Here is a 15517-nt window from a genome sequence, read left to right as displayed (position 1 = left end):
ATCGGTCGAAAAGTAGGGCCCGCTAAAAAATCCAAAACTAGATTGAAACTCCAGAAGAGCACTACTAACTGCAAGGGAAGGCAAAGATGCTTCACTCCTTTCAAGAAACGAGCCACATCCAGATGAGCCGAAAAGGGCCCACCATTCACCTCACCTCGGAAACAGGCAAGAGCCACCACCTGTACCTTTAAGGAATTAAGAGCTAACCCTTTACTCAATTCATCCTGCAAAAATTCCAAAATGAGTGGGATCTTAACCGAACGAGGAAGAGCCCTTCCATCTTCACAACAAGCCTCACTCGCCAAATCCACACATAGGCTAAGGAAGTGGAGAACGTTCTTACTCATAGCAAGGTGGCAATCACCGCAGTAGAATATGCACACTTCAGCAGCCAAGCCCTCTCAAGGGCCAAACAGTAAGACAAAATTGATTCAGATCTTCCTGAAGAACAGGTCCCTCTGTAGCAGATCCCTGTGTGCTGGAAACCAGAGGGGAGAGTCCACCAGAAGCCTTCGCAAATCTGCATACCACAGTCTTCTGGGCCAATCTGATGCCACCAGAAGCACCACCCTATGGCTCTCGATCTTCTGAATCATCCTGCCCAACATGGCCCATGAACGAAAGGCATAAAGCAGATTGTTCTCTGGTTACTCCAGCACAAGGGCATAAATATGCCCAAAGACTTTATATCTCTCCTGTAACTGAAGAAGCGAAGGGCTTTTGCATTGTGAGAAGTCTCCAGTAGGTCCATAAACGGAAGGCCCGAACGATCTACTATTAGCTGAAATACCTCATTTGACAGTTCCCATTTTCCTGGATCTAGACTCTGTCTCCTGAGAAAGTTGGCTCTTACATTGTCTTTTCCTGCAATGTGCGAGGCTAAGATCTCCTGAGATGCACTTCTGCCCATTCCATAAGTTGGACTATTTCCTATGACACTTGCTGATTATTGGTTCCTCCCTGCCGATTGATGAAAGCCACTGTCATTGCATTGTCCAACATTATTGGCCTGCTCGACCCTGCAATCTGTCACCAAACTTCAAGCATACCAACTGGACTGCAAGGGTTTCCAATCAATTGATGTTCCAGAGAGACTCTTTTGCACGCCAGTGCCCTTGTGCTGTCAACTCCTGAGTCACACACAAATAACAGTTGATCCTTTGAGATCCAAGACAGGATGAAAAGAGCCCTCCTTCTTGGGGACAACAAAATAAATGGAATATCGACCAGTATTTTCTTAAAAATGTGGGCCCTAGAACCACAGTTTTCAGGCTGGAGTCTTGACAAAGTACACTCCACTGCATGTCTCTTCTGAACATGCACTGAGGAACACTGCACAACTCCAGTGCATAGCCATCCCTTATCACCTCCAGAACCCACTGGTCTGTCATGATCTCAACCCACCTCCATTAAAATAGAGAGATGTGACCTCCTATCTCCTGTTCCTGGAAGTGGGTTGGCACACCTTCATTGGGACCGGGGACTGCGCCTGAAGAAAGAAGTGCAGTCCTTAAAAAGATTCTACCCAAGAAAAGGCAGAAGGATCCATGCCAAAACCAGGGGGCAGCGGTCCTGTACCCACGGAACTAACTTCCCCTGCTGACAAAACAATTAGGGGAGTCCAAAATCAGGCGAGCCTTCTGGCAGATCTTTTTCCATTCTCACACCAGGCTGGGAAGAACCAGACTTAGTAAAATCAGACGGAGGTAATTCTCCCTGAGCCTCCAAACAGGGAATGCTAGGCTGAGATGCCCGAATATGACAAGCAACACATACGGCAAGGCACTTAGGCTTCTTCACTATGGGTGCCATCAGTCTTCCAATATGCTCTAACAGGCATCTTACAATAGTGCACCCAAAATAATAGGTTGTTCCACACTGTGCCTATAAGTGCCCAAACTGAACTCCTCCAGGACACTCAGATAGTGCGTGCAAAAAAGCGCATGTATGCATGTACAAGTGGATGCCCCCGTAGGCCCTCCTATGTGCCTTACTAAGCGCTCAATTAGGCACCAAACCAGGTGCCCAACCAAGTGCACAACTCAGTGCACAACGGTTGCTCAATCCGCCAAGCTGCCCCCGTCCCCTGTGAATTCCACCTGAGGCAGGAACGAATAATCTCTACTCAACTCCCCTTCTTTTTATTCTTCTTATTTTTTTTTTTAATTACCTGTTACCTGAGCTCAGCCCATCTCGGCTGAGTACAAGGTCAGTCTCCGGCTGCGAGGGGAGTGGACATAAACCTTCACTGCCATGCTCGGCTTCCGACACCCACTTGCCTTTCAGCTGTGTGTTTGTTTTTTTTTACAGCTAAGACCACGCCAGTTGAAAAACCACCTACCGGACCAAAGCACTCATCTTCGGGACCAGGGAAATCACCTCAGGAATTCTCAACTGAGGAAGGGACCATAAGGTCAGGGCCAGTGTGACTGGGTGTGCATACCGTGCATTTGCATGGGGCGGCACACCCGGGGGGGGGGGGGGGGGGCAGCATACCATTTCTGATGTGCTCGCAGGGCTCCCAGCCCCATGAGCAAGAAGGAAATAGCAGAAGTGGCAGTGCAAACTTAGAAAGTGCATTTGGGACTCCCAGCCCCGGGAGCAGGAACACAGAGGCCATGGCGGCACTGGTTTATGACTTAATCACAAGGAGGGAGGAGGGGTCCAGGCCCAGGTCCTGGCTCCACGGGAAGAAGAAAGTGGCAGCAGCTGAAATTTTGATGTGCCCACAGGGTTTCCACACCTGCGGACAGAAAAAGGAAGAGGCTCAGTGGGTGGAGTGGAAGAGAAGGGAAGGGAAAGTGGGGGTGAGAGTGAGATAGAATGGCATGGGAGGGGACAAGAGGGTGTAAGTGAGAGAGGGGATGGAATACAAAGGGGGCGAGTGAGAAGGGGAGACAGAAAAGGGGGAGGAGATAAGTGAATGTAAGAGGGAGAGAAGGAAAGCAAAGTGGACTGAGAAGGAAGGAAAGAGAAATGGTGAAAAGAAAGGGGAACAAGAGGGATTGGGTGAGTGTGCATGTGTGTGTGTGTGCCCATGTGAGTGTGTGAGCATGCAAGAATGTGAGCATGAGTGTGAGCGAGCATGTATGTAAGCATGTTTGTGTGAGAGAGCATGTGAGCGATTGATCTTGTGTGTATGAAAGAATGAACATATGTGTGTACCCCCCATTCCCCCACTACTCCAGGCCAATTTCAGAATATAGTTTTACTATTATGACTTTTATATTTCACTTTGCAATAGATCTAATACCATATGGGCTCCAAATGTCTTTTTTGCAGAGTTTCCTCTTTGGCATCACAGCATTACATGTAAATATTGTTGTAAGATATATTTTTACATCAGAATACTGAACTTTGTTCTTTTTATATAAAATCTGTTAGTCATGCATAATTTGAATTGTGTATGGTGAAAGCTGGGAAAATGGGGGAACACAAGGATGTAATATCCTTGCACTGTCCCTGAATGAGAGCGCCATGCACAGACCCTCACCATTTACCCATCTCCCACTTCCCCAGAGTGGAAATACTGGGGAAGGGTAGAAAGCAGATGGTAGGGTTCTGAGGAGTGTGGCAGGACTGTGAGCTTTTAAAAATTCCCCTGACACTCTTATCTGTCACATCTCTGGAAATTCTGACCCCTGTCTGTTCACTTCCCCAGCATTTCAAATCATTGAAAGGGCCAGACTCCAAGAGGATGTCACTTCCTTGCCATGATTTGACCTGTGGAGAGGTAGACTGTGTATGTTAGAGAGAGGGAGTGTATGAGAGAATGAATGTGTGATTGTGTGTGTGAGAGAGAAGATAAAATTTGTATGGCCCTACCTCCCCCAATCCACGACAATCTCAGGGTGAGTGGAAATCAGAAGAATACAGGTATGGAGAGCAGGGGATTTTTTTTTATCCTTATTAGTTTTAATTATTGGATGTAATTTGATAATTCTGCTCTTTTGAAATATTTAATTCTTTTTGGGGAGGGGCAGAATAGAACATTTTTTAATTATTGGATTTTTTATTCATCAGATGTTTTGAAACATTTTATTGGTGTTTGGGAAATTTTGGATATTCTATTCATTAACTGGTTTGAAATATATATTCTTTTTAAGAATATGATTTTACTATTATGATTGTTTTATATTTCTTGATTTTATTATTTGATGTTTTATGAAGAATGGTAATGTTTTTGTTTTTCTATTGTTGCTCTGCATGTAGAGGCTGGCTTGTTGTGGGTTTCAGTTCAATTCTTCTGAGCACCTTTGTTGATACTTTCTGATCTTTTTATTCTGTAGTTGGTCAGGGGCTGTCTGTGCTGTGCATATGTAACCGAGGTGAGGTATTTTGCTAGCATGTAATTTTTGTGCAGGGATCTATAGCAGCCTGGTTTCCTAATAAGAATTTTATTGGTGTCCTAGGGCCTGGTGTAATATATGCAGTGTTGCCTTTTCATAGATAAGATTGTTAGGGTTGTTTTGGTATGGGAAGTTAACTATATTGTAATGGTAATTCTGTTTATTCATGGCTTTCTAGGGGCAAAGCCCACACCCATCACACATTAGAAAAAGTCTAATTCCATAGGAGTTGCAAGTGTCTTTTTTTACAGAGTTTTCTGGTTGGCACCACAGCAGTGCATGTAAATATCACTTACAACATGCATATTATATTTTTACCTCAGAAGACTGTACTTTTGAATATTTGTTTTCATAAAAAATGTTATAAATGCATAATTTGTGTGTGTCTGTAAAGGGCGTGGGAGTATGTGTGTGGGGAGGAGGGGCTGGCGTGTGTGCAAGGCTGAAGGTTTGCCTAGGGTATTTCATACCCTTCCCTATCCATGGATTCTGGGGTGGGGGCCATGTCAGTTTTTAAAAATATATTGCAGGACGGAGCTGGGCTTTATTTGATGGGCTCAGGACAGACACTGAATGAATCGGGATGGGAGGAGGGGGGCGCAGCACAGTAATTTTTCACACAGGGCAGCAAAAAAGCTAGCACCGGCCCTGCGTAAGGTATCACCACAGGAGAGCAGGGGAAATAAAGAAAATTAGGTCTTACCTCTGTTAATTTTCGTTCCTGTAGTACCAAGGATCAGTCCAGACTCCTGGGTTATGCCCCTGCACCAGCAGGTGGAAACAGAGCAAAACTTGTCAGGCTCCACTATATATACCAGGGTGCCACCCACAGCCTGTCAGTATTACTCAGTGTCAAAGCAGTGGATATTCCCCATATAACTAACTATATACACAAAAATCAACCGGGGAACCCTCGGGTCACTTCCCCCATGAAGAGCCAGACCCGGCAACATATTAAATTGTCAAAGACTTGCAACATGAAAAAACCTTTCATCCGAACAGCGGACTCTCCGAACCTACTGGAAAAAGACACGGGCGGGGCTCTGGACTGATCCTTGGTACTACAGGAACGAAAATTAACAGAGGTAAGACCTAATTTTCTTTTCCCTGTACGTACCGGATCAGTCCAGACTCCTGGGATGTACCAGAACTCACTATCTAGGGTGGGAAGCGGAGAGGCCCGCTCGCAAGACGCCCGCTCCAAAGTTCCATGCCCCGGAATCCTGCACGTCTAAACGAAAATGACGTGCAAACGTGTGCAGAGACTTCCAAGTCGCTGCCCGACAGATCTCTGAAGGTGAGATCTGCTGACACTTAGCCCAGGACGCCGCCTGAGCCCGAGTGGAGTGGGCTTTTAAACCCAACGGTAGGGGACGACCCGCCAGGAGGTAAGCCGAACCAATTGCTTCCTTCAGCCATCGCGATATGGACGTCTTGGATGCCATATTACCCTTCTTGGAACCATTCCAAAGGACGAAAAGATGATTTTTTTTTTTTTAAACTTAATTAACACAAAACAAGAGGAAGCAGCAAGAAAACCCAGATCCTGCCTGACTAACCTCCCAAGTTCCAAAAATTTAAACTTTTCTACCAGGTTGTGAGCTATGCACCTGAACCACCTGCTGGAAACAGAGAAATACTGACAGGCTGTGGGCGGCACCATAGTATATATAGTGGAGCCTGACAAGTTTTGCTCTGTTTCCACCTGCTGGTGCGGGCGCATAACCCAGGAGTCTGGACTGATCCGGTACGTACAGGGAATCCTTCTCTTCTCATTTTTTTTAAGGAATTCCTAGTAGGGAGATGCATGTCTACCATCTGCTGAAGACAGATAATACTGGCAGGCTGATGTCACTGCAGGGGTATATATACTGTGATGTCAGCTTTACTCCGTCTCCATCTGCTGGAAGAAGTGCATAATCCACTGGTTTTGAAATCACCTGTCCTTATGCTAAGAAAACATGAGTTGCCATACTAGGTAAGACTGAGGGTCCATCAAGCCCAGCATCCTATTTCCAACATTGGCCAATCCAGGTTACAAACACCTGACAAGTACCAAAACATTAAACAGATTCCAAGCTACTAATACCAGTAATAACAGTGGCTATTCCCTAATGCCCAAATTTTAAAAGCCCAGCGCGCGTAAATCTCGGGGAATACTCACGTGGCCGGGACTTGCACGCGCTGAGCGCATTTTAAAAACAGCCCAGCCACATGTGTAGCTCCCATTAAGCATAAAAGTGCTGGGTTCAATCAAAGGGGTGGGCCAGGGGACGGGGTCTGGGTGGGGTGGGACTCAGGCCGGCCGGGACAGCGGCCATTAGGCCCTGTCCAGGGGAAGCGAGTGCTGGCAGCCAGCCGGCGCATGGAACGTCATCTATTCAGATGAAGTTCCGAAATAACAAAAAAGAAGGTAGGGAAAGGGGTTTAGGGGTCAGGGGGAGAGGAGAGGGGAAAAGAAAGGCAGAGTAGGAAAGGGTATAGGGAACTGGGGGAGGCCCGATTGCGTCACAGCGCAGAGGTTATGAAATCCCCTCTCCTGCGCACGCGGATTTTAAAATCTGTTGGGCATGTGTGCATGGCCATCAGATTTGATACCATGTGCGTGCTGGCATGTGCATGTTATAAAATTGGCACGTCCCTTTTAAAATCAACCCCTAAGTCAACTTGATTCAGATAAAAACATCCACTTGCTCCTGTCCTAATAGCTAGATTTCTTTTTTTTTTTTTTTTCTTAAATCCCTATTTCTGCAGCCTGGGTACAGTAATAGCCAGCATTCCTTCTGATCTGTGCAGGTGCCTGACAGCTGTTAGCTCTCTCTCTCTCTCTCCAACTCTTCTCTGGGGTTAAGTGAGCTGTACAGTAGGGTGGTGACCGGGGCCACTGGCAGGTGAGAAGGAAGGGGGAGGGCTCCGTTTCACAAACCTGACACGCATATTTATTCTTAACAGAAGAAAAGCTGGTTACTATTTACAGAGATTGACGAAAGGGATCCACTCAATTGTGTCCTATTCTTGGAGAGCCCAAAGCCCGCACAAGGCGCTCAGTTAGCTGCACTGACAACAAAACATCCACCTGGCGCAATCGAACCTGCCCTGCCCTATCCGCAGCCGAGCGGAGGAGCGAAGGGGTTGGGCCTGAATGCACGCATGCGTGCGTGTTGACGTAGCCGGAAATCGCTGATTGTATCAGCAGGCTGCTCGGCTACAGCTGGACGGAAGGGGAGGGAAAGTGTTGGGTACCTGGCTTCGTCTTCCGCTACCTCTGTTCGGTGGCAGGAGGAAAGCGGCGGCTTGCGTTTGCTGCTTCCCGTCCCGTTCCCGGCGATGGAGTCCTGATGCCCGTGAGGCTCTGCTGTGGAGCTCCCCCGGCGCTGTCAACACAAGGGGAAGTTCTGGAGTTGACCCAGCGGTTCTGTTTAGGTAATGGTCCCCTCCCTCCCCCCCCCCCCCCCCCCCCCCCCCCGTGGTTGTCCATCCTCACTTAAAGTAGTTAGAGTTGTGTTCTTAAAATCCACCGAATTATGTAGTCCTCTTTTATTAAGCACATTTTCAGCCTGTAGTGTGTCCTTACTGTACGACCCGTATCCCACTTGACGTTTGGTAGCTTCAACTCCTATTTCTTGGATTAATTTTTAATCTAACAAACGAACATTATCTGTTAATTATTGACGATTTTACTATTCTCACAGTGTTGGCGAATGTCACAAGTCAGGTGCGAGAGCTGCAGTAACTCTCGGAGCCCACCCCACTCCTCTCTCTCTCTCTCTCTCTCTCACACACACACACACACCAAGAAAGGTATTATGTTTATTTTATAGACAACAGTGAGATCAAAGTTTTTATAAAAAGGGATCAACATAAGTTACAGCCCTGAAATGGCAGCAACCTCCATGGTGGAAGGAGAGAGGATTTCGGTATGCTATTATCATCATCACACCATCATTGGAAAGGTGGGAAAAATAGATACTAGCTAGAAACATTTGCAAAAGCCTGTGGTAACTTTAAATGAGAAAACATGATAGCAAATAACAGGCCGATTCAGTACGGTGCGCTCAGGCTGAGCGCACCGTTAGCCCCTGTCTGGATATGCATTTTCCACGCGCTAATATTACCCTTTATGCAGTAAGGAGTAATAGCGCGAGGAAAACGCGTGTCCAACCCCCCAAAAAAAAATTAATAACGCCCGCAACATGTAAATGCATGTTGATGAGCCTATTAGTCCTGCGTGATACAGAAAGTAAAATGTGCAGCCAAGCCGCACGTTTTACTTTCAGAAATTAACACCTGCCCAAAGGCAGGAGTTAATTTCGGCAGGCACCGGGAAAGTGTACAGAAAAGCAGAAAAAAACTGCTTTTCTGTACACCCTCCAACTTAATATCATAGCGATATTAAGTCGGAGGCCACAAAAATAAAAAAAAATAAAAATCTGCCCGTTGGTTGGAAGACGGATGCTCAATTTTGCCGGTGTCCATTTTCCGAACCCATGGCTGTCAGCGGGTTCATCAACAGACGCCAGTAAAATTAAGCGTCGGCTGTCAAACCTGCTGATAGCCACCGCTTCTGTCAATAAGGAGGCACTAGGGACGCGCTAGTGTCCCTAGTGCCTCCTTATTACCGCAGGCCCTCATTTAAATACAGAATTGCTCACCCAGGAGAGTGGCCGCTCGCCTCGGAGTGCCGGCTCTTCCGCAAATTTTACTGAGTCTGCCCGAAAGACCATACAGCCCAACCAATTTGCCCATATAAATCTTCACGGCTTTATAGTCCCTTCTTTTCCCTCAGAAATCCTCTGTGCATGTCCCATGGTTTCTTGAATTCTGATCCTTGGCCTCATCTCCACCACCTCAACAGGGAGTCTGTCACATGCATCCACCACTCTTTCTGTAAACAAATATTTCCTTTGATTACTTCTGAATGCTACTCCCTTTCACCCTCATCCTATGACTCCTAGTTCCAGAACCTCCTGTCTATTGAAAGAGGCCTGCTTTCCTGTACATTTGTATCTTGGAGGTATTTAAATGTGTGTATCATATCTCTCCTTTTCCTCCTGTCTAAATCTTTAATTCTGTCTCCATATTCTTTATGATGAAGACTTTGACCATTTTAGTAGCTGCCCTCTGGACTAATTCCATTTGGTTTATATTCTTTTGAAGCTGCAGTCTTCAAAATGTGCACTGTATGCCAAATGAGTCCTCAGTTAATCTTTTACAGAATCAGTTTAGCCTCCTTTTTCCTCCTGGCTATTCCTCTCCCTATGCACCTAAGTATTCTTCTGGCTCTTGCTGTTGTCTTATCTACCTGTTTGGCCACCTTAAGATCATCAGATAGGATCATTCTCAGATTGTGCTTATTTTGTGCACAGAGGAACTTTACTTCCTATACTATACCAGTCTTTTGAGTTTTTGCAACCCAAATGCATAATTTTATTTTTTTTGCATTAAAACTTAGCTGCCAAATTCTAAACCATTCCTCAGGTTTCACAAGATCTCTTCTCTTGGTTTTCCATACCTTTCAGGGCACCTTTCAGGGCACCTTTCAGGGCACCTTTCAGGGCATCCATGCAGACAACAACCCTATCACACCTGCCTGTGAAACACTAATGATCACCCTCCAAGCATTAGGCTTCAAGCAACTCATCACCTCTCCCACACATAAGGCTGGTCACACACTGGACCTCCTCTTTGTCAACAAACACATCACCTCACACAGCACCCCTACCTCCACTCCCATCCCCTGGTCTGATCATTTCATCATTAACGCCCACCTCCACAACAATGCCCCCTCCTCATCCTCTCTCTCTCGAGATAAAACTCAGGCCACCAGCAAGACTATTGCCTTCCGCAAGCACTGCTCATCGGAAGACATCTCCCGTGCCTTTGAGAAAGCAAACAAATCCCTGGACCTCTCCAACCCGAACACAGCTTTGCAATCTTGGAATAACATCAATGCCAAGATAGCGGAAGAAGCCTGCCCCATGATACACAAAAAAATACCCTTAGCCAACACAGACAAAAAACCATGGTACACCAAAGAACTCAAAACGATCAAACAGGACCTTAGAGCCAAAGAACGCACCTGGCGTAAAAACCCCACTCCCACACACAAGTCAGCATATAAACATTCATTACACCACTACCGTCAAGCCACTAACCAAGCCAAAAAAGACTTCTACGCAGCCAAAATCCACAATTATCAATTCGATGCAAATGCCCTTTTCACGTTTGTTGCTAATCTCACTGCCCCCCCCATGCCCCTTCTCCCCAGAACAAAACGCCAAAGAGAAATGCACAGAAATTGCTAATTTCTTCAAGAATAAAATTGACAACATTCTCCTTCGCTTCACCACCAAGCCCCCCACCACTTTCCACCTACCTACCAAAACATCCAGAACCAATCTGCAAACGTTCGAACAAACATCTACCCTTGAAATTGAAACCATTCTAAAAAGAATGAAACCTGCTTCCCATTCTGCTGACACCATCCCCTCTAAGACCCTCCTATCTTCTCCCACATCCATATCCAGACTTCTATCTGACTTGATCAACTGCTCTCTTACATATGGCAAGGTCCCAGACCCACTCAAACTTGCAATAGTCAAGCCCCTCCTAAAAAAGCCCACCTTAGACCCCAAAGACCCCTCTAACTACCGGCCTATATCCAACCTCCCTTTTGTATCTAAAATACTTGAAAAGGTTGTCAATACCCAGCTCTCTGACTACCTCGAAAACCACAACATTCTGCACCCCGCACAATTCGGCTTCCGTAAAGGTCGCAATACGGAAAACCTCCTTCTGGCAGTCACCAACACCATACATATAGGCATGGACCAAGGAACCTCATTCTTACTCGCTATACTAGATATCTCTGCTGCTTTCGACACTGTCAACCACCAAATACTCCTATCCCGGCTATCAGAAATCGGCATCTCTGGCACTGTACTATCATGGTTTACCTCATATCTCACCCATAGAGAATACCTGGTCAACATTGACAACTCTGAGTCCCCACGCATACCCCTCCTCCAGGGTGTCCCCCAAGGATCCTCCTTATCCTCCACCCTCTTTAACATATATCTTCTTCCCCTCTGCTATCTACTTTCTAACCTCGGTCTCAATTTCTTCATGTATGCGGATGATGTACAGATCCTCATCCCCATGCAAAAAACCCTACAAGAAACTCTAAACTTCTGGGAATCCTGTCTTGCCTCCATTAACTCTCTCTTAGACAGCCTCCAACTCGCTCTTAACACAGCAAAAACTGAAATCATCCTCATTTCCAACAAACTCGAGGTTACCCTCACAGGCCTCTACTAAAACTACCCCCACAACCCTCCCCATCCTGCCATCTATAAGAGACCTAGGTGTTGTATTAGACAAACACCTTAATTTTCATCCACACATCAAATCCCTTCTAAAAACCGGCTTCTATAAACTCCACATCCTCAAAAATCTCAAACCCCTCCTCCACCTTCAAGACTTTCGCCTTGTATTGCAGTCCACAATCCTATCAAAATTAGACTACTGCAATTCACTTCTCCTAGGCCTGCCCTACGCCACAATTAAACCACTACAAATCTTGCAGAACTCCATGGCACGAATCATCACAGACACTCGTAAGAGAGAACACATCACACCCATTTTAAAAGAACTGCATTGGCTCCCCATCCCTTTCCGTATAAAATACAAAACCCTTACAATACTCCATAACGTGCTTCACAAAAACGACCACGAATGGCTCAAGGAAACACCACGTTTCCGTACATCCAATCGTCCATCCAGAGCCTCCACGGCGGGCACTTTACACATCCCACCCCTCAAAATAGCACACCACTCAACTACCAGAGAGAGAGCCTTTACCATAGCCGGCCCCTCCCTCTGGAACTCTCTTCCCACGTCTCTCCGCCTTGAACCTTCCTTACCCAACTTCAAAAAAGGCATCAAAACCTGGCTCTTCTTACAAGCATACCCTGACTCCAATCAGACCTAAACCCCCTCCACTGCCACTTCCAATTCCCTTACCCCTTCTAATCCGTTGATGCATCCTAGGGAATTCCTGATTTTGTAAATTTGTTAATTTTTTATTCTCAGTTTATTTTTAACACAGTTCCTATCAATTTCTCTCTCCCCTAGCACTTCACTACCTTTCTCCTTCCCGCAACTTCTGCGCTTACTGTCACCTGACCCCCATCCTCTCCTTTTTCCTTCACTGCTCCACCTCCCCCCTCCCTGTTATTTGTAATTTCCTCTTCCTCCTTTACAATGTTGATTGTGAACCGGCATGATATGTCCTATGAATGTCGGTATATTTTAAAAGCATTTAAATAAATAAATAAATAAATAAAATCTTACTTGCTGCAGATTTTGGTATTGTCTACAAAAAGGCAAATGTTTCCTCAATGCCCTTTTGCAATATCACTAACAAAAATGTGAAACAGAATCAGACCAAGGACTGATCCCTGCAGCAGATCACTGGTAACTACCCTTTCTGTGGAAGGAACTTCATTTACCACTACCGTTTTTCATCTCTCACTCAAGCAGTTGGAGTGGGAGGAGTAGTCTAGTGATCAGAGCAGCAGGCTGCGAACCAGAGAAGCCAGTGTTCAAATTCTGCTGACGCTCCTTGTGTCTTTGGCCAAGTCAAATCACTCTCCATTGCTTCAGATACAAACCTACGGTAGGTCTGACTTATTAAGACTTTTGTCCCATTTTATGTCTATAGGAAAAAGCAAATCAGGTCCTTCAGTTGTAAGCCCTCGTAATAGAGGAATATCAACAGTACCTGAATGTAATCTGCTTTGAAATGTGACAAATGGTGGAATTCATATAAAAATATTATTAACCCAGTTAGTCACTTTAGGACCCATACCTAGACTGTTCAGTTAGTTCTTTAATATATACCTTCTCCCCCTCTGTCAGTTGCTTATGAATCTAAAACTTAAACACTATCTCTATGCAGACGATGTTCAAATCCTGATCTCGATAATCGAATCCCTCTCAAAAACACTTAACTTCTGGGACAACTGTCTTCAAGACATCAACCACCTCCTAACGAACCTAAACCTAGTTCTGAACACATCTAAGATGGAGCTGCTCCTTATATCTCCCAACCACAGTGATAACCTTCACCTGACCCACACCAACACCCTGGTCAGCCAAGCAAGAGATCTCTGTGTTATAATTGATAACCAGCTAAATCTAAAGAGGTTCATCAACAACATAACCAAGGACTGCTTCTTCAAACCGCTTCTGTACTTCCAGGACTTCAGATTGGTACTCCAGGCCATCATATTTTCCAAATTGGACTATTGCAATTCAATTCTACTAGGTCTTCCCGCCTCTTCCACCAAACTGCTTCAAATGCTGCAAAACTCGGCCGCCAGAATCTTATCAAACGCCAACAGAAGAGACCACATCACACCTATCCTAAAAAATATCTGCACTGGCTTCCTGTAAGCTTCAGAGTCTTACACAAATGTCTCACCATCATTCACAAACCCGTTTACAGTCATACCCCTATCGATATCCAATACCCACTAACTCTCCACACGTCTCAAAGACCCATCAGAGAAGCCTACAGGGGATCACTTCACTCCCTTCCAGCCAAAGCCACACTCCACTCAGCCACCAAAGAGCGAGCCTTCTTGACAGCGGCGCCAACCATTTGGAATGCTATGCCCTCTGACCTCAGACAAAGAGCCCTGTCTATTGACATTCAGAAAAAAACTGAAGACTTGGCTATTCCAACAAGTCTTCCCTTAATCTGGGACCTCCCCAGCTACAGGCACACTCCAAGACCCTCTAGTCATCGCACTCCCTTTACCGCTACTGTAAATATTGTTGTATTGATGTTGTTTAGTTCCGAGTCTCTTCTGACACTGGCTCCTCTTCTTCCCAGTTTGAGTACCCCTGTTTATTGTAACTTTCGCTTTCTCCTTGGTTATGTTAATGTTATTTCCCCATGTTCCATGTAAACAGATATGATATGATCTGTATCATGAATGTCGGTATAGAAAAGCACTAAATAAATAAAATAAATAAATAAATGTTGCCTATGTGGAACCATGTCCAAAACCTTGCTGAAATCCAAGTACAGCCATATCTAGCACTCTCCCCTGATCTAACTCTGTTTACCCAGTCAAAGAAATTGGTAAGATTCCTCTGACAAGGCCTACTTCTGGTAAAATCATGTTGCTTTGACTCCTGTAATCCATTGATTTCAGAAACTGCTCTATCCTTTTTTTTCTTTACCTTTTCAGCCATTTCTTTAGAAAACCATAGTGGTCACAATTTCCTCTTACCTTTACTTTCCTAACAAAAAAATGTATTGCCCTTACAGTATCTCCTTTTAGTTTTGTCCACTGCTCTTCTGCTTCCTCTATCTCATTCTATCCAGTTAATGACTCCTGGAGGTACTTCCTCTTCCCCCCCCCCCCCCCCCCAATCAACAAAGTTAGTTTTCCTGATGTTCAGGACCCTTGCTTTCGCCTATGTTCTAGTACTGAACCACGTCATCTGGTGATCACTAGATCCCAGGTGATCCACAACTATAATATCAGAAACACACTCCCCATTTGTAAGCACAAGGTCCAGCAATGCCCCCTCATGTTTCTGTCCATTGCCAGAACAGTTCTTCCGCAGCCAGGATAAATCACCTAGCAATGGCTCTCCTTCTTTCATAGAAATTTTTTCAATTAAATCTCTAGCCATTTCTTCTGCCTCCAAGGGAGTTCTGTGTCACACCTCTATAAATGGATATTTCCTAGCGTGTAGCAGATGGACTCAGAACAAGTGGGTATAGTGTGCTCATGCTAGCAGTTGGAGACGGATCTGACGTCAGCACGGGTACATATACCCCCACAGGAAGTGAAGCAACTCAGTAATTTCCATCTCCAAAGCAGTTTGGAGCGCCTGCACGCTCGCTGAGCGTGGTTTCCAATACTACTTTCTACTTTCCTCGGAAGAAGAGCCCCGCACTCCTGCGGTGATACCCTCGGGTCCCTCCCCCAGTTGAGTTTCCCGAGGTGATTTCCGCGATCCCTCGGAGGTCTACGCCTCGGTCCAGTGGCCGAACCGCGGCAGGGATCTAGCCCCCGAGCGAGAAGAGCTCGGGCCTGGCTGAGAGGCGCCTCGGTCCCGGCGTGGACTTAGCCCCCGAGCGAGACGAG

General features: G+C 45.8%; 1 protein-coding gene across 3 annotated transcripts in view; it reads left to right on the top strand.

Moving 5' to 3' along the window:
• The first annotated feature begins 7552 nt into the window (after positions 1–7552).
• SLC35B3 (solute carrier family 35 member B3) overlaps positions 7553–15517 on the top strand; it is a 166286-nt gene continuing 158321 nt past the window's right edge. The window contains exons 1-2 of one of the 3 annotated variants that reach the window (XM_029590634.1): positions 7575–7772; positions 12891–13026. The gene's annotated coding sequence lies outside the window, so the exon portion shown is untranslated. Of the gene's footprint in view, positions 7773–12887; positions 13027–15517 lie in introns of all 3 variants that reach the window. The other 2 variants (XM_029590633.1, XM_029590635.1) reach the window with 2 other exon arrangements.

Source organism: Rhinatrema bivittatum, chromosome 2 (assembly GCF_901001135.1).
Source record: "Rhinatrema bivittatum chromosome 2, aRhiBiv1.1, whole genome shotgun sequence".
In the NCBI taxonomy this organism is placed as follows: domain Eukaryota; kingdom Metazoa; phylum Chordata; class Amphibia; order Gymnophiona; family Rhinatrematidae; genus Rhinatrema; species Rhinatrema bivittatum.
The sequence above is the reverse complement of the archived record's forward strand: the minus strand, read 5'-3'. Positions and strand labels throughout refer to the sequence as shown.